Raw genomic sequence first — 24,034 nt, 5'->3', positions numbered from 1 at the left:
ATTTAGAGGGTATATGAAATGGAATTCTTCTCTTCTCCAGGATTTCACATTTTTGTAGTGCTTCTAATTTGAAATAGTAGCCTTTCCAGAAGGCAAGATGGCTGTGTGCTTATCAGAAAAAAGCCAAAACAAACAAACAAAAAAACCGGAAAGGAACCCCAGAAGCCTACCCTTGTTTGTTTGTTCTTGTGTTGATGATACTTGCACTTTCTTAAGAAGCAGGAGGGACAGGGCAGGCAGTTAGTCCTGACTTCTCTCCAGCCCCAACTCTGAGCATCGCCCAGCCTGCTTCTCACTCCAACAGGCTCACTTCCTGCAAGCACCCTTGGAATATTCTTGACCCCCAGTGTGCAGTGAAATGCTTGCTTTATACAAGGTTATTACACGGAGTTGAGTGGCTGCCAACATTAAAGTGAGGAGAAAACAGACTGGCCGATGATTTCCCTGCAGACACGTGTAGAAACCAGAATAGTGGGTTAGTGGAAGAGCAGGGGACTGGAATGGTGATTGTAGAGGTTGGGCCTGTTTCTGGGCTGTTCAGCAATGGACCCCTTCTGATGGGATCAGAAAGGTTTGAAAAAGTCCATCATGCTTTAAGGCAGCTGGTCGCAACTACGGGGGAGATAGTGGAATTATTGGGGAGAATTTTCAAGGGACAACCTTCTCTACTCCAAGGGCTTCTGGTGTTCCCTGGGACTGCGGTGTGGGCTGGGCACCTTCCCGTTGCTCCCCAGACCCATCCTCCACCCTCCTCCACCCTGCTCTAGGCCTGAGGGGCCTGCATCACCAGGCGCTTGCCCTCTGTCTTCTGGGTGGCTTCAGCCAAGGGCAGGCGGTTGCAAGTTGGAGGGCAGAGGAGAGTGAGCTTGGGGGATTCATTCGCCAGCTCCCCTCCCTGCCAGGTCCACCCGGCTTGCTGGTTTGTGTGGTGTACGAGACAGCTGCCACAAGATGGCTGTCCCCACTGCTGCCTTCCAGCCGGAGGGTGGGGCCAGCTCCCCGCTGGTGCCCTGTGCTAGGGCACTCTCCCCTGGGGTTTCCCCAAACCCTGACTGTACCTCCGCAAAGAGCCCCTTGCTGAAACTGTCCTCCTCTCCTCCTGAGAGTGCCTCTGGTTTCCAGCAGGGACCCTGTTGATGGGTGCTGGGTGGGGGTTGGGAGGAAGGGTGGCTCTCCAGGTGGTTCTGATTCACATTTGCTTCCCTGCCTTCAGAGGCCCTTCGTCTCCAACTCCACTTCAGAATAGCAACAAAGCCCAAGTCAGGGAGGAACCGGGGGCAGAAGGAAAGGAGGGAACGGGACCGACACACCATTTTCCTCTCCCTTCAGGGTCTGTGGAAATCCTGATTCGTTTGGAAGTAAGTACTGGGCAGTAAAGACCAAACTTGCCAATTTGTAAAAACCAGCTTGGATGTGGCCACTCATGAGACGACTCCACATTCTGGTTTAAAAGAGAAAACAGTGCACAGGAAACATCGCTTTCCTTTCCCCTCGCTGACTATTCCAGCCAATAGCCTACGCCTTAGTCACTCGGCTAATGAGCAGCTTTGCCCTGCCTCTCAGTGAACTAGGCCAGAGAGGGGCCCTGCAAACTCTTGGAAATCCTCATGAAAAGTCCTGTTCTTGACCCATTAGCAGAGAGGTGAGACGTGCCAGGGACCAATGTTTATAGTTTGTAACTATATTTGGAAATTTAATTGATGTCTAAAAAATCTCGATTGAGACAAATTAAGCATTTTACAATAATAGAATCAAAATAATACGTTCCAAGACCTAACATGTTCCTATTTTTCACTGGCGGCTAAAATTTTTGTAGTTTAGAAAGGGAAAATCTGTTTCACAGGCTTCTGTCCATCGACCAGGGGTGATTGCGGCCCTCAGGGGACAACTGGCAATGTCTGCAGACATTTTTGGTTATCGCCACTGGACAGAGGATTCTACTGGCACCTAGTGGGTGGAGGCCCCAGATGTAGCTAAACATTCCACGGTGCACAGGACAGCCCCCGCCACAGAGACTGACCCAGCCTCAAATGTCAGTAGTGCTGAGGTTGCAAACCCTTCTTTGCATTAAAATTACAGCTCCATTAGCAAGGAAATTAATGTTAAATAATCTTCATAATTTTGCAATTAAAAAACCATAGTCCATTGAAGTTAGGTACCCCTGAATCACTCTATCACTATAAATCACTCATTAAATATCATTGCCTAAGAGTTTGTGGCATTTTGAAAATGGCAAGTTTATTGTATTTCTTTGTGTGTAATTGATGTTTTTCAAAATAGAAACCAGGCTAGTTGGTTGGGTGAAATGAAATAGTTTTGGAGTGCATGGAGTCTTTTTTAAAATTGCCTCTCTAATTAAAAGCATTTCCCCTTCAGGTTGTGGTTCTAACTAAAGAGATACCCAGCCCAAAAGGAAGTGGTCTGAGGTTCAGAGTGCAGACCAAGGCAAGAGTAGTGGAATTAGCATCTTAATCATTAGCAACTGTAAAGAAGAGATGAGAATCTAGTGCTATTTTGGAAGGATTTTACCAGACACAGAAGTATCAAATGCTCTGTCTCCTTTCTGCCCCAAATAGTTCTGGCTTGAACAGGAGGTCCTCAAGGTGTCTTTGAGTAAGGAGGAAAAGATCTGTTCTGGGAATTGACTACTGTACCCCCACCACCTCCAACTACTGAGGTTTGCTGGTGAAAGAGGAGGCCAGGAGTGTTCTGTTTATAATGTTTGTCACTAAGGGACATGGCGTGCTAGTAAAAAAACACTTCTGCTAAGCCTTAGTCTGTGCCGGAGAAGCAGGTTCAGGAGGAGTAAAAGAGATATTAAAGAAGCTAAAAGTCTTTTATAGCAAAGAAAAATCAGTCTGGTATTAAAATTAATGAAGCTGCTGGAACAGCATAGACAAAAGCACTGGAAGGATGGAGCTAGAGAAACTATTTTAGGGTCAGTCTCCAGGAAGATGGAGAAAACAAATGCGGTCAGGTAGAAGGACATGCCAACCTCTGCAAATTCATTATCCAAAAGGACTACAATTCTTGGAAAAACTGACCCTCTGCAAATTTGTACCTCCAAATACCATTCTTCTGAGTCTATTAGGAGGATCAGCTCAAGGGCCTCATCGTTCAGGAGTTTGAAGAGTGCTTGAGAGTTTGGTGAAATTTCTGCTCTCCTGCAGAGGAACGTTCCTAGAAGCAGAAATTAGTTTGCTCGGGCTGACGGCACTAAAATGATAAAGAGCTCAGATCGGCCCAAGCTGCAGGAATCAAGCAAGGTTGTCCAAGTAATGGATAAATAGTGGATGAAACTCAACTGCCAAAGTTGTGCAACTTGGTTTGTGGACCATCCAAGCCCAGCTCCCTTCCAGGTGAGGGTATGGGGGAGTGTGTGGCTTACCATGGCTGACCCCCTATTAGGCGACCTGCCAGAAGTGGACTATCCCACTCTTGCTTTACGAACATTCTAATTTCCGACCCAATGAGATCCCATAAAAATATGGCGGTGAGTTAGGCGTCAACAAACTCCAGCAAAGCCCATAATAATATTGGACAATAAGTAACTAAAAATGCTAGCAATCTTTGTCATGGAATCTACCCTTTGAAGAAAAACCAATTAATGACTTCTCCTAATCAATGAGATGATAACAAAAGGTGGGGGTTAAAATATCAGAAAGTACTGACATAGTATTTGAAAGCAATGGAGTAAATCAAGAAGAAAAGAAGAATTTAATATGGTAGAAAAAATTCCAACAAGGACTAGCAAGAAAGTAAGGAGTGTCACACTTCTAGGAGCATAAAGCTAATGGCAATAATACCTCACACTTATTCCTTCCTTACTCTGTGCCAGAAATTGCTAGGTGCTTTTATTAACATTATTGTATTGAATCTTCCACATACAGTTCTATAAAGCACACACCATTACCCCTCATTCTGTAGATGAGGATCTGAGAAGCTAAGACTTTAAGTAACATGCCCAAGTTCCCATAACTACAAAGCGGCAGTAGGATTTTAATTCACATTTGCCTGACTCCAAAGTCCAAGCTATTAAACACTATATTCTACCGGCACAAACTTTCTGGCTCTGTGGTGGAGTAGGATGCCCCAGGGGAATAAGCAGAAGTTTCATCACTTGGGTTTTTAGACTGAACAAAATATTAGTATGTGTGTCATAGGAAGTAATACCTAATGGCTCAGGGTGGGTTACAATAATATCTGCACCTCCCATTTCTGAATGTGCAGGCCCCTTACTCCATAGCACCAGCCATGCTAGTGAGGCCTGTTGCAGTTCTCATAGTGCCTCACACACACTTCATCTGATCCTCGCTGAACCCATGTGTTACCATGCCTCTTCTCAAAGAGGAGATGGGCAGTCCCATCAGAAATGAAGTGCTGCCAAGTTACTTATCATCAAAAATATGTGGGAGGAGGAGGAAATGTGATTCCAAAAAAGTTGCTTATTTCAACCCTGAACAGTTCATAGGAGTTTATAATTTATTTCCATAACACTGTGATTGCTTCCTTTTCAACAAGGCTCTGACTCACTCAGAGGAATGTATTCCATTACAAGTCTGCTGGCTTCAGGCTTTCTGTAGAGCCAGTTGGTTGCCATGACAACCAGGACTAACAAAATACAAACCATCGACTCTTTCGATGCTGGGCACTAACTCTTTTCTAATAGTCAATCCACTTCAGAATTGTGGAAGCTGATGGTGTTTCTGAGGGAGCGTGTATTTACATCTTCATTTATTCCAGGGAATTTCTCCTTCTAATTTGAAAGTAATCTCAAGACATCTGTTTTGGGCTCAAGGGAAACTTGGACATAACACTTTTTGTTTCTGTGGCTTAAAGAGTGTCTAGAGAGCAGTGCCTCCGGCCATGTTACTCTATCTTTCAAAAACTTGAATTTCTCAGAGAAATAAATTTTAGCTCTGGTGGAAGCAAAAAAAGAGTAATTTTCTGAAGTTTACTAAAGGCTCTTTATAGCACAACCCCTACAGCATCTACCACTTAAGCAGCTGTTATCAGAAGATATTTATTCACTATATCTAAGGCTATAGGATTATAAGTTTGAATTTTGAAAAACAAGATAATTCCTAAGATACCATAAAACCTCACTGGCTATGGCTAAATGGGAAATTGGAGGAAAGAGAGGCAGTAAGTTTAGTTTGAAATAGTTTTTCTATTGTGGTGAATTTCTGTTTTTCTTTGCTCAGCATTCACCCCCAAATCTTCTGAGAACAACCTGACTCTTCTTGGGTAGTCACCCTCTACCACACCCTCAGTCATGTAACCCAGATACATTTGACTCTACCCCACTTCCAGGGATGGGCGTGTGACACAAGCCTGGCCAGTCAGAGTAATGGACCCCATTTAACATGGGGATTGGTTCAAAGAAAGGCATGTGACCAAAGTCAGGCCAATCTGAGCCAATAAGATTCAATTCCATGATTTTTGTTGGAGCTCTTGGGATGGAGGGATGTTCTCTTGGGGTTGCTGAACAGTTACATGAAAGCCCAGAGCTATTGCTACCATGAGGAAATAGTCACCTGAGAATGGGAAACCTGCTTAGAGGGAAAACAGAAGGGAGATGGAAAGAGCAGGACCAATTTCTGATAACATTGTTTGAGCCCTTGATCAAGCTTTGCCTGAAGACTGTCTCTGGACTTCTTGGCTCTTTGATCAATAAATCCTTTTCTCCTTAACTTTAGCTGACTTGGATTTGTTATTTGCAGTTGACAATGTCCTAATTAATATGGAAAAAGATCCATATTATTTTAAATACATGCAATAATTAAATCTAAGCTAAAAAGTAGAAGAGATTTCCAGGGACCCTGTTTCCATAATTAGATAATTATGGCATCTAATAAGCCTAATTAATTCCCTTGAATCAATCCCTTGGGGAAAGTTCGTTTGCTTAAATATTTTAGAGATCTCCCTTTATAATCTTATTTCTGATTTTAAGTGAGCTCCTGAGAAATAGTTTGTCCAGGACAAATATATTTGACTCCCATCTTAACTAAACACATCAGAGAGATTTATTGTAGAAGGCTCATGATGTCTTTCTTGGCCTGACAAATGACTGGACATGCTGATAACCTGATTACAGATAATCCTGAACTTCCAAAAGGAAAACTGAAAGCATACTATTTTTTAGTCTCCAGTTTCAAAGTATTATTGCATTTAATAAACACAAGGCACTGCATACTTTTTCTTTATTATGAAACATGTGGAGGCCTAGCAAAAAAAGACCTTAACAACATTATGATTATTACCTTGATTTTCTCTAAACATCTTTACAGATTTTCCTATTCATTACCATCTGTCTTAGGGGGTTAATATAGTTACTTCAGTAGGTTCTCTGGAGCACTAATAAGATGCTAAATGTAACAGAGTGCCAGGGATTCTCAACACAGACTGCCATTAGAATCACCCGGGGAGCTTTTCAAAAATACTAATGGCATGGCCCCACCCAAGACCAACTGAATCTGAACTTTTTGGAGTAGAGTCTTGGCATTGGTGTTTTTTAAAAGCTCCCCAGGTGATTTTAATGTCCAGCCAGAGCTGAGAACTGCATTATTGGAAATATTGACTAGAACCTGTGATTTTTTTTCAGTAAGGACTCAGTTAATAAGGAATCCCTTTGTAATGTATAGCATAAGGAATATAGTCAAAATATTGTAACAACTTGGTATGGTGATACCTGGTACCTAGAAATATCATGTATATAAATGTTGAGTCGCTGTGTTGTACACCTGAAACTAATGTAATGCAATGCTGTTGTCAACTACCCTTCAATAAAAAAAAAAAAAAAAAAAAAAAATAAGGAATCCCTTAAAAACACTCTAAATCTCTCAAAATGGGACTTAAAAATTATACACACATGCACACACACACATGAAATACATTATATACATTGAGCCACTCACTTATGCTCTTGGGTATATTGAGGAGCCTCTTACCAAACCTGATCCATCAAAGTTTCCTTCTTTTTTTAAAAAAAATGAAGACTGTTTGCTTTATTTTTAGACCACCTTTTTTTTTTTTTTGAGAGGGCATCTCTCATATTTATTGATCAAATGGTTGTTAACAACAATAGAATTCTGTATAGGGGAGTCAATGCTCAATGCACAATCATTAATCCACCCCAAGCCTAATTCTCATCAGTCTCCAATCTTCTGAAGCACAACGAACAAGTTCTTACATGGTGAACAAATTCTTACATAGTGAATAAGTTCTTACATGATGAACAGTACAAGGGCAGTCATCACAGAAACTTTTGGTTTTGATCACGCATTATGAACTATAAACAATCAGGTCAAATATGAATATTCATTTGATTTTTATACTTGATTTATATGTGGATACCACATTTCTCTCTTTATTATTATTATTTTTAATAAAATGCTGAAGTGGTAGGTAGATACAAGATAAAGGTAGAAAACATAGTTTAGTGTTGTAAGAGAGCAAATGTAGATGATCAGGTGTGTGCCTGTAGACTATGTGTTAATCCAAGCTAGACCAGGGCAATAAAACATCCACGGATGCAGAAGATTCAAAGTTTCCTTTTAAAGGAATGTAGAAGAGGCTGGCTATTTGCCATGTGTTGGACCATCATGCTTCCTTTCTTCAAGGTGAATTATCTCCAGTATTATCCTCAAATATTGCCTATTTGAAATTTCATAGGCCTGCAATAATTTCTTTGCTAACTTTCTTCAATATAGTGCTTATTTACTATATTTTCAACTCTAGGTAATAGTGTTTGTACTTAGAGGAACTCTAATGATTACTGTCTCAGATGATATTATCTTCTTGGTTCTGAACAGTATATAAAATCTCAAAAGACCCAAAGAAGCTTTTATTGAGAAGAGAAAGAGTAAGATCTTTAGGTAAAGGTAACAGGATGAAGCCAACCACAAAATCTCTTTCCCTTAATATAAGCAAAAGGGATTTTAAAAATTGTAAAAAATTACCAACAGCAGCCATAGAAGAAAAGAGGCATGACCTGGTATCTCCCCAGAAGAAGAAATGGTGGCCAGAGGAAGAAATGGATAATTTGGGCTCTAATTTGGCTCAGTAGTATACTGGAGCAGGTTCACATTGGCTCATGAGAGCTGATAGTCCAATTTTCAGGGATTTTTTTTCAAACCAGGTGTTAAACAGAGCAATTAATAAAAATCAAATTATAAACTCACAATTAAATAAACTATATTTAAGACAAAGGCAGTAAATGCTCAAAAGTAATCACTTTTTAACTGTTTCACTTCATTTTACCTTATCTGTGCTCTTGAGGTTATTTCTATCTATTGTTTGCCTATATAGTGGAAATACTTTGTAACAATGTGCCGTGTTATGCAATGATGTGTGTTCCAATTCCACATTTAGTAATATCATGTTGGTAGCTTGAAATTGGCTAGGGTGGGAGTATTTGTACTATGGAAATTGGCATACACTATACATCAGAGATTTTTATTTTTCAGTTTAGAGACAAACGAATTGACGAGGAAAGAAAGAAACCCTAGGAAAAATCAACAAAAATACCTGAGTATCAGAGGCAGAAAAAAAACAGTCCTGGGTGTGCCATATACTATGGAGACATACAACACTGGGGACATAATTCCAAGCCTAAGGATATAATATATTAAGAATTGGATATATCCTTAAGTATGAGGTCTGAACTCTTAGTGCAGAACACATAAGAAATTCTTTAAAAAGAGTTCATGTCCCCCAACAAAGGGGGCACACAACTCCAGTTGAACTCTCTGCCTCTACCCCTACCTATGACCTTATCATCAGTGTAGAGAGAAATACATAGAACCCTTCATTTAGACCTCAAATTGAAGTTGTAAGTGGAAAATAAATGAGTTTTAGTTAAGTTAGAAGAGGATCAAGAATTCACTCACACATGTCATAGAAAACATAAGGCCCAGACAGCAGCCAACATTGAGAATAAGAAAATAAAAATAAGACCAACAAAACAAGATGAAGTGCTGGAAGAGCTGATGCAGCTAAAGAGGGAGATGTCAGAGTTAAGGAAACAAATTGAGGACCAGAACAATACTACTGGAGGTTGAAAAAATTCATTAGAAACAGCAAGAAGAACAGACATAAGGTAAAATAACCAATTATTGATATAGAAAAAGCTTGCAGTTATACAGTTAGAACAGAGGAAAAGAGAAATGTTAACATTTTAGAATACTAGTAACTAAATAGAACAGGGTAACACCTCAACCAGGGGATCAGAATTAACCACAAATGAAGGTTAGATGGACATCACACAGAATGAGGGTCAGATGGACATCAGATGGATATGATACCCTGAGAAGAACACAACGTTTACAGAATGTTCTGGTTGGAATGTCTAATTGACCCAATGAACATTCTACTGAAAGAAAAAGGTATGTAGTCTTTTGAAATGTCAATGTCATAAGAGAAAAATGCCGAGGAACTGATCATGTTAAAGAGGATGATAACTGCTTTGGTCTGAATGTGTGTGTCCCTTCAAAATTCCTATGCTGAAAACCTAAGCACCGAGGTGAGGGTATCAGGAGGTTCTGCATTGGAAGACAATTAGGTCATGAAGGCAGAGCCCTCATAAATGAGATTAGTGACCTTATAGCCCACAGAGCCAGCTTGTCCCTTCCATCCACCATGTGCAACAAAAGAAAAAGTAGGTTATTTTGGTTCCATCAAAATTAGACTTTCGTGTTCCAAAGAATAGCATCAAGACAGTGAAAAGGCAACCAAAATGGGAAAACATTTTTACAAGTCATATATCTGATAAGGGATACCTAGAATATATAAAGAACATTTACAACTCAATAATAAAAAAACAACCCAATTAAGAAATGGGCTAAGTATCTCAATAGACATCTCTCCAAAGGAGAGATACAAATGGCCAATAAACACATGAAAAGATGCTCAACATCATTAGCTATCAAGGAAATGCAAATCAAAAGCACAACGAGATACCACTTCACAGCATTGTATGGTATGTGGTTATATATCAATAAAACTGTCGCTAAGAAATGTTTGAACATAGGGGAAAGAAATAGCATTGAATTTAACTAGCGTAAGAGAAAACTATTTTCTGTAAAGCGATTTTGATATTTAACTGATCAGAATTTAGAATCACCCACCTTAGCACTAATGGATATAAGGAATGACAACTCACTCCTGAAGTCATTCACTTTGCAAGATATTTACTGAATTACTATGAGCCAGGTACTGAACTGGGGGCTGAGGACAGTGAACAAGACAGGCATGGTCACCACACTCATAGCACTTAGAGTGTGCTAGAAAGACATACATTAAATAACTAACTTCACAATTGAGTAAATGCTCCAAGAGGAAAATACAGATCATAGGAGAAGGTATAATGGAGGACCCAAATCTAATCTGCAAAGGGAAGGAGGCTTCATTGAGGAAATGATGTTTGAGTTGAGCTCTTGAGGATTATTAAGAATAAACTAGATGGAGGTGGTGTGAGATTGAGGATTCCAGACAGATGGAACTGAGCCTCCACTGCTAAGGAACCAGAGGACAGAGGGCAGCAAGAAGAGGGAGACAGCATGGAGGGTGCTGGAAAGGCTGGCAGACCCTGAGAGCTTCATAAGCCACATTACGAATTTGATCTTTATTTCAAAGGCCATGGGAAGCTGTTGACAGCTTTTTAAGAAGGAGAGTTTTCAATTCATGTCTCCAGTATGCTTTGCTATTAAGTTTCCCACAGACATAAAAATGAAACTACCTGATTAAGCCAGCGGAGATGATGTGGCTCCCCAGCTTCTTACTAAAATTCCTAGCACATGGTTCTTAGATTTTGGACCCTGAGAAACAGCGTATGTAATTCCCAGATGGAGGAGGGAGGGGAGAATGTACAGAGGAGCTCTGAGGAAATTACGCTGAGCCACAGGAGCTTTGGTGAGCTCAGCAGTAACAATAACACAACAATCCATAAGTACACACGGGCCTTCTTTAAGCTTTGGATGTATGTCAGAAAGTGAGATCACTCTCAATGCCTCTAGGGTCTTGTTATATACAGCTGCAATGCTAAAATTGGCACCATAGGCTCCTTATAAAATATGGGTGGAGGAGCCCCTGGGCCTCTGTTATATATTGCCTGGGTTATGAGCTGCTATCCTCAATTAAGTACAGGTGAAAACAGATGGAAAATAAATTACCTTACAATTCTCAGTGTGTTTTCATTGACTTAGCATCTGTTGGAAAATTTGTTCTGAGAATAGCATCAAGGAGCTGATCTACATAGTGAGAAATGGCCGACTGAGGCCTCTGAGAGATGGTTTCTCCATTGGCCAAGGAGTACTGTGCCAAAGTCCTCTAGGCTATGGGACTGCCTTGACAACACTAAGTAAAACAAGACACTGAAGTTCTTTAAATTTACCATAAGTCACAGGTTAAGTTGCTCTGAAACTTTGGAATATGGGTTCTCTGATTGATTTATTGTAGTAGTTTTTTTTTTTCTCTTTTTTTTGGCTGAGTGTGTGTGGTCAGGGGCTGTCTTCTGTGCTCTTACTGGTAACTCAGAACACTTCGATTTTCCTTACTCCTGACCTTCCCTTTTGTTCCCTTGTTCTCTTTGTTTCTTGAACTGTTTCCTTTCAGCAACCTGCCAAATTTTGAGCTGCTATATTCATGGTTCCAGCTGGATAAGGTGATTTCATCATAGCCAACCACCAAACAATATATATATATATTTTTTTGGTATCATTAATGTACAATTACTTGAACAACATTATTGTTACTAGACTCCCCCCATCATCAAGTCCCCCGCACATCCCCATTACAGTCACTGTCCATCAGCATAGTAAGATGCTATAAAATCTTTACTTGTCTTCTCTGTGCTATACTGCCTTTCCCATGTCCTCCCCCCCACTACATTATGCGTGCTAATCATAATGTCCCTTTTTTTCCCCTTATCCCTCCCTTCCCACCATCCTCCCCAGTCCCTTTCCCTTTGGTAACTGTTAGTCCATTCTTGGGTTCTGTGATTCTGCTGCTGTTTTGTTCCTTCAGTTTTTGCTTTGTTCTTATACTCCACAGATGAGTGAAATCATTTGATACTTGTCTTTCTCCACCTGGCTTATTTCACTGAGCATAATCCCCTCTAGCTCCATCCATGTTGTTGCAAATGGTAGGATTTGTTTTCTTCTTATGGCTGAATAATATTCCATTGTGTATATGTACCACATCTTCTTTATCCATTCATCTACTGATGGACACTTAGGTTGCTTTCATTTCTTGGCTATTGTAAATAGTGCTGCAATAAACATAGGGGTGCATATGTCTTTTTGAAACTGGGCTCCTGCATTCTTAGGGTAAAGTCCTAGTAGTGGAATTCCTGAGTCAAATGGTATTTCTATTTTGAGTTTTTTGAGGAACCTCCATACTGCTTTCAAACAATATTTTTATTAAAAAGAATTCAATTCTACTAGGTACAAGGTATGAACTCTGACCTCAAGGCAACATTTTGACTCTGCTAGTCACCCTGCTTTCTTCTTTGGCTTCTCTGGCACCCATCTCTCTTGCTTCTCCTTTGTCATGACCACAGCGATTGACACCTCAATATTCATTCAAACCAAAATACGTTAGTCGAAGCCAATCATGGTGGTTCTAGTCTCCTTGACAATGAATGATTGCTATAAGAACTTCTGCAGCCACATTCCCTTCAGCCTGAGTTGGAAGTCAACACTATGCTGGACAAGTTACAGAGAAGTGAAGTAGGAGCCCTGATGTGCTGTGCCTGGAGCCCATGACAGTTCTGAACTTCCTGCTACATGACAAAATTGGTTTCCTTATTGTTTAAACTGATGTGAGGTACAATATCCTACTGCTTGCATCTGAAAACACACTTACTGGTGCTCCTTCTTAGCTCTCTGACTTCCATTCCTCAGGGCCCTTCATTGATTCTACTTCTCTCCATCTTAGGGTTTTGTGCTTGGTCCTCTTTTCTTATGCTCCAATCTCCATGAGTGAGCTCCTCCATTCCTCTTGCTTAACTACAGTTTACATGTTGATGACTTCTAGATCTAAATTTTCAGTGTACCCTCTTTCTCAAGCTCCAAATTTATATTTTCTGCTAGCTGGGGTTAATAATGGAATCAACCTTGACTCTATTCCACAATCACTGTAAACTTTAAAAATATATAGGTGTCCATATCCATCTCTGGGAATTCTGGCCCACTAGATTTAGAGCAAGCCCAGTGCTGTCCACTAGAACTTTCTGAGATGGAAATGTTCTACATCTTCACTGGCCAATGCAGTAGCCACTAGCCACATGTGTCTATTGAGCACTTGAAATGTGGCTGGTATGACTAAGGAACAGAATTTTTACTTTTAGTTAATTGTAATTAATTTAAACAGCACCATGTACTAGTGTCTTCTATAATGGACAGTGCAACTAGCCCTTGCAAACCTTACATGCTTACATCTGGGAATCTTTATGAACTTAAATACAAGATAACTATATTTCCATCAGATACAACTTCTGCTCCATAGACAATCCCTTTGTGATTTAGACCATGGCCCATAGGAAGAGATATATATACTTTATTTACATAATGGCCCAGTAGATACATACATATACTCACATACATGCCACACACTTGCATATACAAATATACCTACTTACATAAAAAACTTACTACTTGTGAGGAACTCTGATGTTTTCTTTGCTATTCTAGTCTATCCAATAACTACTGGCCATGATCCACCAAATTAATTTCATGCCACTAGTGCACCAGGCCCCACAATTTGGCAGTCACTACCCCATGGAGCTGTCTTGTCCCATGGGGTGCCTGTCTTTCTATTTTAGGCATAGAAGTCTTTGCTGGGTGCCACTGCTGCTCAGCCAGGCTCACCAGAGCTCCTGGTGCCAGAGCTGCGGTGTGCAGCAATAAAGGGGAGAATGCTGTGTTCTCTTTGTGTTTTAGTCTGCTAGAAGGCTTCCAGAGCATGCAGCTGATATTTGACTCCTTTAAAAGCTTCTTACTGAAACAGTTTCTATTTACAGCCCTCCAGCTCCAGGAGCTGTGAATTTCCTTTGGGAGTTTAGAGGTAAGAAAATCTGGGTGACAGACACCATGGTGTGACCAGAACTGCTTGTGGGGTACTTCTCCTGCCCAATGACCAAAGTTTCCCACTGGCTCAGGCTCTTGGTGCCTGAGATTAAGTTCTCTACTCCTTAGCCTGAGTGCATCAGGCATCTGGTGGGCCTGATTCCCACTGCACCTGACCTGCAGACATTTCCTCAGACTCACAGAACTTGATAGACCTTATAAAAGGGGCATGCTGTGGGATTGTGGTTGGACTCATTCTTTGTAGGGCTGAGGGAGCCTCAGAAAGGGATAGAGAGGAGAAGGCAAGAGGCGGGAACAGGTGAGTTCATCCCCAAGAATAAGTAGTAGGTGTAGGAAGAGAGGGACTTGCTGTGCCGTTGTTTCCAGCTTCCCCAAATCAAGTCCGTAGTTTTCCTTCTCTGCTTCCCCAGCATTTTGTCCATACCTGCATTACAGACTTCTCACACTTTCGAGTAGTTGTTTCTGTCTAGACCTTGAGGTCTTTAGGTACAAAGGTCATGTTTTCTTCATCTTTGTAGCCTTACCAAGTAACATGATGCCTTTCCTATCGTAGAGAGAAATCCCCACAGAGAGTGTAGACAGAGTGTATTAGATGCAATAGATGAGTGCAAATAAATGTAATGGATGAGTGTAAAGATTGAAGTGGATTCCCATGAGGGAACAGGGCTCTGCTGGCAATTGCTTCCAGAGGTTCCAGGCCAACCTCGGGTCCTCTTCTAAGTGCCTGAGAGAGAATGGATAGATGGGTCCTTCTGGAGAATTCCAAGGTAGATTCAAGATCATCAAGGGCAATCTCAGAACTATCCCAGGATTCCTGCCCAATTGCTTGGCTTTTGCTTCTAGCTGTGAGATAGACCAGATCTCCAAAGGGACCCAGCAACCAACCATGTCCTTTGACCCCATCATCTGCATATGGAGCCCAGTGTGACCTTGGTATATTACATCCTGCTCCCAATCCAGATCCAAATCCCAGTCAGGTGTGCAGGAAAGGAATTGAAGCATTTCAGGTCTGAATTGGTCTTCAAGATGGTCTAGTAAGGTCTCCTGACCGAACTTTCATGGGACTCAGACCTCAAGCCTAAAGAAGTCTTCCAACCAACTTTCTTTCTATTTCTTCTCCTAAATTTGCACAGAAATCAGTAATGAAAGAATGAATGATTGATGTTCTGCTTCCTGTGAGTGTTCATTTCTCACCTCTTAGTAGTATCTACTGAGAGTACTAGAGCTAGGAAGCCCAGGAAGAGAAGTTGTGGCAGAACTGATGCTATTTTTAGGGACTGAATCTAAGTTCTGAAGGTGGTCTGGGAGGCTGCTGGAGACCCTCATCTACACAGCAGTGCCCCATGCACAGAGCATCTGCAGGACACCCGCGCCACAGGAACTGAAGTCCTGCAGGCAGCTGGAAGCCAGAGCACAGGTGGGAGAAGTGCGGTAGAGGAGCTTTGGCTTCAGACTGATTCTGGAAGAGTACACTACAGACCCAGTCTTGCTTTTGCTTTACTTCACTCCGCAAAAATTCTGTGGCTAATATTGGACCTTTGGAAGTAGCTAAGTCTGAGGGGGAGCAGGCACCCTGGCATCAGCCTCACAGCGTTTGCCTTTGCAGCTGTGCAGCCCTCAGGGCACAGGTGTGCTGAGCATGAGTAAGTGACCCCAGAAATCTGACTGCCGGGTGTGGTGTGCATTCTTTCATCCTGATGCAATGATCTCAGGGGGTGGGCACAAATCTCTCACCCCCTCTTTTCTTCCCCACCCCCGAAACTCTGAGTTTCAAACTTTGGTTTCACTGTGAAAAATAGAGGCAAAAGGAGACAGGCTTCATGCTGTTGTCATTGATTTGATTTTAGAGCCACTCACTTGGGTCCCTTTCAGAAATCTGCCCCCAAAGCAGGAAGAAAGGCAGGACAAACTTCTGAAAACTTTTTCAGCACCTTCATTGATCCAAATTTTAGTGTGATTTGGCAGGCAACACAGGGTAACATGTTCCAGTGTTTTAACTTGTGCATAATTGCCAGATTAGCTATTGTTTGACTTGTACAATTATTAATGAAATGTGGAAAAAAAGGGGTGGTAACTTTTTAGCCTGCAGCAGTGTCTAGACATGAGGGTGGGGGTTGGGAGGTGGAGTACCAAGGGAGACGACACAGAATTTCCTTGACTTTGGTTTTTCTTGGACTCAGTGTTTCCGCCTTTGCATAACAACACATGGGCCAAGACATTGATAAGTGAGAAATAATTTTCCAGTGAAATTGATAAATGAAGTTTTAGGCTACATGCTGGAGATATTTCTCATGTAAGTGTGTTAAAAGAAAAGACACAATTACTTATGCTGTATGAGAAACACACACACGTGCACTAATACACATTGGTATTTAGGTTTTGAAGAGCCACTACCATGTCAGCCCGTCAGGGTGGGTGTTGTGGCAGCAGGGTTATAGGATAAATGTGCCCAGGGACTCATGAGAGTTGGGAGGAGGGACAATATATGGGATTATGAAGTAATTTCTAGTTTTGGTTTCTTTACTGCCCAGCAAATTCCCTTCCCAGACCACAGTGGGGAAAGAAAACAGAGAGAGACTTACACAAACATACAAAAGATTCGGATGAGACCCTCACAGGCAAAAATCAAAAAGAAACCACTTGTGTTGTGTGATTAGTTGCTTTTGGTGTATGGCTGTATAAATTATGTACTATAATACTGTATATAAAGGGTGTTATATACATACTTGCAATTGCACATACTTTATCTCATTCACATAAATGTAAATGAAAATTTGAAGTGGCTGGATAGATTGATTTTTATACATGCTGGGAAAGGGCTTTCTCTTTGATTTTACTCAAAGCAAGACAAGCATCTTCCTCCTGCAGTCTCTGAGCCCACCTGGACCCTCCTGACAGACAGACCCACAGCAGAAGCAGGCACACAAGCCTCAGTTCTTGAAGATCAGGCTCCCAGCAGTGTGGAATCGGCAGGAGCCCTGGCTCTTGCCCCCTCCCTGACCTGGCCACAGTAGCTCAAATCCTCAGCATTATTTCAGTCTTTTAAATCCACAGATAGCACGGTTGTGGGACACATGAGAGTAAGTTTTGATGAGTGTCCCTGAGGAGGAGGCCTGAGTCAGGTTCTGTTGTCTAGGATGGGTGGATGTCACAGGGAGTAACCTTGCACAGTGGGGGATGCAGAGGCAGCAGGAGTAGCCTAGGATCCTGGAATAGAGGAAGGAGGTGAGATTCCAAAAGGATCTTGGGGCGGGGAAAGGCAATAGAGCCATTAGAAGGAAGTTGGGAGAATATTCTAGCCTGATCCCTTCATATTACAGATGAGGAAACCGAGGCTCAGAGAGAGGAACTGATTTGTCCAAAGTCATGAAGTACATAGCAACAGATCTGCAATTAGATTTCAGATTTCCTTTCTCAAGCCTGATAGACTTCCTACTGTGATGAAATATTAAATACACTGAAACCACAATAAGCTAATATTGAGTTAATTTATAATTCAAAGGAACTGTTGTTTCTCGACCAACTAAATGTGCTACTGTTCTTCATCAAGAAATCAGATCATCTGATTCCTGACCATTCCAGATTTCTCTTAAAGTCCTGCACTTTAATGCAGTTTTACTGTAATCATGCCAATTATGGGAAGATAATGAATTTACTAGATTATTTTAAATGATTTCATTACACACTACTTTGCATCACGTTCAAACTTTTTTTTTTTTTTTAAGCACCAGAATCACTGTGGATTTTGGTAGGTAAATTTCAAAACATCAGGAGAATTTCTGTTTCTACTACTTTTATCTAAGACTCAAAAAGCCTAGGGGCTGGAAACTGTATGAAAAAGTCTGGTGGTTCTCTCAAGGCTTCCTATTAGTTTTGGCATTTGTCACTATTTAAATCTTGTTTTGAGTGTATGAAATGTATTGGTGTTTTCTCATTGTTAAGCAGGAGTGACTTGCTAGAAAATCACTAAGCACTATTAAGTAACATCTTTTCTGATGGAAATTTCCTGGTTAGCAAATTGATCAGACTTGCCTCATTCTTTCGGAATTGCCAAAATTCTTTCCAAATACCAAACTTTGGTAACAATTCTACCCTAATCTTCTCTTTACCTTCATCTTTAAACAGCTGTTCTCTGTTATTTTTAACTGCAAGGTGCCTGTTGCTTGGAACATATGACTTAGGACCCTTTTTCTGCCCAAACTTCTTGTGAATAATTAGACATTGCAGAGCAGAAAATGTTAACAATCAAAATATTTGTTTCTAAAATCTTTAATTAATTATTGTTTTGCACTGTCTATTCAACCCTATTTGCTCTAAATATTCCAGAGATTCCTATTTACTAGCACTGACATACATTAATCATATACATGCATGTATCTTTTCTGTCATTTCAATAGCTTTGAGAGTGGAAGGGGGAGGCTGGCATGTGGGTTCATCCTGCCATCTTGGTACAGTTACTGTAAGTGAGATCTAAACTCATTTTCTGGAATGATGATCTTGATGGATCCAGAAACCAGAATGGGTTGACCTGATATGCACCATGCTAGAGTCTGCAGCCATTACTTGCAGGATCAAAGGACCCATTTCTGGGTCCTTGACCTTCTAGAGGTTAGCCCCATTGACAGCTAAGACTCTTTCTCCATGGATGATTGTTAGTTAGCCTCACTAGAAACCTTTATAGAAATAGTCTTATAGGGTAGTGAACAGCCATATCTATTATGCTATCCATTTCTGTTGTGGAGTTGACAAAATAATATGGCCAGAAGCAAAATCCCCATGTGGAGCTAAGTCTAGTTCACAGTGATCCTGAAAAATCACATATGGTCCAGGGTTACACCAGGATTCTGGATTACATAATCCTAACTTCAGTAGGTAGATTTTGGATGAAACATATTTTATGAATATGCTTGATTCCTCTTCATTTTTCTCCTCATTCCACAAAAATCTTGGTGCATTCAACTGATAGTAAGGTGAAGGTCCTCAATTACTGCATAGAAATGCAACTGATTTTTGTGTATTGACTTTGTATCCTACTACTTTTCTGAGTTCATTTGTCAATTTTAATAGCTTTTTTGTGTGGAATCTTTAGCATTTTCTATATAGTAGATCATATTATCTGCAAACAGAGATAATTTTACTTCTTGCTTTCCAGTTAGGATACTTTTTATTTCTTTTTCTTGCCTAACTGCTCTGACTAGGACTTCCAGTGCTATGCTGAATCAAAGTGGTGAAAGCAGGTATCCTTGTCTTGCTCCTAATCTTAGAGGAAAAGCTTTCAGTCTTTCACCATTGTGCATGGAGTTTGCTGTGGGTTTTTCATATATGACTTTCATTATGTCAAGGTAATTTCCTTTTATTCCTAGTTTGTTGAGTGTTTTTATCATGAAAAGATATTGAATTTTGGCAAATGCTTTATCTGCATCAATTGAAGTAATCATGTGTTTTTCTCCTTTATTCTATTAATGTGGTATATTATATCGATCAATTTCTGCATGTTGAATCATCCCTACATTTCAGGAATAAATCCCATGTAGCCATGGTGTATAATCCCTTTAATATGTTGCCCTATTGAGTTGCTAGTATTTTCTTGAGGATTTTTATATCAGTGTTCATAAGGGATATTGGTCTGTAGTTTTCTTCTAGTGTCTTTCTATGACTTTAGTATCAGGGTAATGCTGGCCTCACAGAATGAGTTAGGAATTGTTCCCTTTTCAATATTTTGGAAAAGTTTAAGAAGGATTGGTATTACTTTTTCTTTAGATGTGTGGTAGCATTCACCAATGAAGCCATCAGGTCCAGGGTATTTCTTCGTCAGGAGATTTTTTTTATTACTAGTTGAGTCCTCTTACTAGTTATATGTCTGTTTAGATTTTCTATTTCTTTTTTATTTGGTCTTAGTAGGTTCTGTTTTTCTAGCAGTTTGTCCAGTTATCAAATTTGTTGGCATTCAATTGTTCAAAATACTTTTTTATAATCCTTTTTATTTCTGTAGAATAAGTAGCGATGTTCCCATTTTCATTTCCAAGTTTAGTAATTTGAATCCTTTTTTCTTAGTCCATTAGCTAAAGGTTTGTCAACTTTGCTGATCTTTACAGAGAACCAACTTAGTTTTACTGTTTTTTCTTATTTCATTTATCTCCCTCTAATCTTTATTACCTCTTTTCTTCTGCTAGCTTTGGAGTTAATTTGTTGTTTTTTTTCTAGTTCTTGAAATTGTAAAGCTAGTTGTTGATTTGAAATCTTGTTTTTTAATGTAAGCATTTATAGCTATAAAATTTCCCCTTAAGACTACTTTTGCAACATCCCATAAGCTTTGGTATGCTGTGTGTTTTCATTTGTGTCTATGTATTTTTTAATTTCCCTTGTGATTTCTTCTTTCATCCACTGATTGTTTAAGATATACTGATTAATTTCCACAAATATGTGAAATTGCCAGGTCTACTTATGTCATTGATTTCTAACTTCATCCCATTGTGGTTGGAGAAGATACTCTGTATGATATCAACCTTTCATATCTACTGAAACTTAATCTGTGGCCTAACATATGGTCTATCCTTGAAAATGTGCCTTGTGCACTGGAGAATAATGTGTACATTGCTTTTGGGTACAATGTTCTGTATATGTCCTTTAGATCTATTTGGTTTCTGTATTGTTTACATCCTCTATTTCATTTTTTACCTCCTGTCTGGTTGTTCTATCTAGTATTGAGTGTAGGATATTGAAATCTCCAACTGTTATGGTAGAACTCTCTCTTTCTCCCTTTAATTATGTCAATTTTTGCCTCATTTATTTTTCTGATCTGTCATTAGGTTTATAAATGTTTATAATGACATAGTCCTCTATTGAAACTTTTATTAATATATATAATGTCCTTCATCTCTTGCAAACATTTTTAATTTAAAGTCTATTTTACCTGATATTAGTAGAGCCATCCCTCATCTCTTTTGATTACTTTTTGCATGGAATTTCTTTTTCCATCCTTTCACTTTCAATCTATTTGTGTTTTGGGATCTAAAATGAGTCTCTTATAAACAGTATATAGTTTGATCATGTTTTTATCCATTCTGCCCATATCTCTTTTTTGATTGGAGAGTTTGATGCATATGCATTTAAAGTAATTACTGTTAAGGAGGGACTTACTTCTGTCATTTTGCTGTTTGTTTTCTGTTGTTTGCTGTTTGCTATATGCCTTATAGCTTTCATCTCTCATTTCCTATATTACTGTCTTCTTGTGTGTTTAGATTTTTGTAGAATAAAATGTTTAAACTCCTTTCTCATTTCCTTTATGTATATTCTATAGCTATTTTTTGTAGTTGCTATGGGGATAACATTTAACATCCTAAAGTTATAACACCCTAATTTGAATTTATACCATCTTAACTTCAATAATATATAAAAACTCTGCTCTTTTATAGCTCTGTCCCCACCCCTTTTGGTTGTTGATGTCACAAAATTACATCTTTATACATTGTGTGCCCCAAAACTTAAACTAGTAAGTCTTTTAAATGCATTAGTTTCTTAAATTATATAAAAACAAAGTTTGGCAATACCAAAGTTAAAATAATACTAGTTTTTAGACTAATAATCACTTATTTAAAATGTACTAGTCACTTAAGTTATGTAGAAAATAAAAAGTGGAATTACAAACCATTGTTACAATACTAGCTTTTATAATCATCCTTGTATTTACCTTTATTAAGGCCTTTATTTCTTTATATAGCTTAAGTTACTGTTTAGTGACCTTTCATTTCACCCTGCAGGACTCCCTTGACTATTTCTTGCAGGGTAGGTCTAGGGGTAACAAATTCCCTCAGTTTTTGTTTACCTGGGAATGTCTTAATTTTTCCCTCAATTTTGAAGGACAGTTTTGCCAGATATAGGATTCTTGGTTGTCAGTTTTTTCTTTTAGCATTTTGAATATATTGGCTCACTGCCTTATGGCCTCCAAAGTTTCTGATAAGAAATCTGCTGATAATCATACTGAAGACCCCATGTATGTGACAAGTTGCTTCCCTGTCACTACTTTCAAAATTCTCCCTCTGTCTTTAGCTTTCAAACTTTTGGTTATAATGTGGGTCTCTTTGAATTCATCTTACTTGGAGCTTGTTGAACTTCTTGGATGTTTATATGCATGTATGTTATCAAATTTGGGAAGTTTTCCACAATATGAGGCAGTATAGTATTAAGGGCCAATTGAGTGCAAAGGGGTTGATTGACAAGGTTTCCAGATGTAGGACTTGAGTTGGATCTGAAGAAAGGATAGGATTTATGAAGGCATCAAGATAGTGGTAAATTCTTGGCAAAAATGAGGATGAAACCTAATGACATAGTATTTATCATGTATAATGTGCCAGGCGCATCAGCCATTTCATTTAACATCCAAAGTAGAGTACTAAAATATCAAAATAGAGGTAGGTGCTAATGTTTTCATTTTATAGATAAGAAAATTAATGTTAAGGAAGATCAAGAGACCTGCCCAAGCTCACATGGCAAATGAGTGGCTCACATGGCTAATAACTGTGTGGGGAAGTGAAAATTAACTTAATTCATGTTCTTTCCTCTTTACCACTCTACCAAAATAATAGCATGAAAAAATTTTGGAGGTGAGAATTGGTAAATCACTCTGGCATCATCAAATAAGTAGGGTTGGCTGTACCAAAAGACAAGGGTAGAAAAGCAATAGGAGATAAATTTGGGTCATACTATAAAAAACTTCAAAGACCAGACTTCAAGTTAAGACTTTTTTTATGGATAAGGGAGAAGTACTGGCAGTTGAGAGTAAAGAATTTTTAATTTCTTTCCAAAAGATGTGATATAAATATGGAATGACAGTAAAAAGTAAACCCTTGAAATCATGGATAACTTTTTGCACTAAATTAAAGTGCCAAGGGTTGTATCTGCATAATTAGTCAGCAAGTACAGTGATAATAGATTACACTCACTAAAAGCCTTTCATCTTCTGTTTATCTGTTAAGAAAACCTAAATCCATTTTTCTTTGCCTGAACTCTTCATTTTCCTCCCCCAAATAGCAACTTCTGTTTTATGGATTATTCTTGTTCTATTCTTCCTTTTGGCTTTAGAAAATGAACATCTGGAATTTTCCTGGATTGTTATATTCTTGAAATAAAATTCTATTAAAAGATTTGCTGTGGCTCAAAGGAAAATTTATTATTTTGTTTGGTGTGCTTTTGAGTTGGTGGAACACTTATCATTATCATATATAAACTTAGGATTTCAATCCATTTTAAGCCCTTTGACTGACAAATACAGTCTTATTGGGACAAATAAATTTCATTAGGCATTTATGCAGAAATACTTTATTTACTGTAGTAGTAAATTGGATGTATATGATCATTATTTTTAAGACAAACTGTTGGGAAAACTATTAGTCCACCTAGAAATGAAAATTCCTTAAAAGTTCCATCTGCCATTAAAATGCCCAAAATCCTTACTCTTAAAAGGGCCTGATAAGAAATGTCACGGAATTACCTGGAATTACCTAGTATTTCAGGGGGAAATAGGATTATTTTATGTTAAGTGTCTCACACCGAACCTACTACACAGCAAGACCCAAATATTTATTCCTACCTTTTCCCTCATGGGTATGAAAGACTCACTTTAAGGTCCAAATGTATTCTAGCAGGCTATATTTTCTCTTTGGTTCTTTTTTCTGATAAAAAAATTGATATACATAATTTACATATAATAACATGGATAATTTGTAAGTGCCCAGTTAGATGAGTTTTTTTTCTATTATATTCACCCATGTAACCATCACCCAGCATGAGATATAGAAAATTTCTTTTATCTCACTTTCTTATGTCTGTCACCAGGGATTAGCTTTGTCTGTTCTAGGATTTCACAGAAATATAATTGTACAATATGTACTCTTGTGTCCAGTTTTTTTCCCCACTCAGCATAATGTCTCTAAGATTCACCCACCTTA

This window comes from Manis pentadactyla, chromosome X (assembly GCF_030020395.1).
Source record: "Manis pentadactyla isolate mManPen7 chromosome X, mManPen7.hap1, whole genome shotgun sequence".
Classification (NCBI taxonomy): Eukaryota; Metazoa; Chordata; class Mammalia; order Pholidota; family Manidae; genus Manis; species Manis pentadactyla.
The sequence above is the reverse complement of the archived record's forward strand: the minus strand, read 5'-3'. Positions refer to the sequence as shown.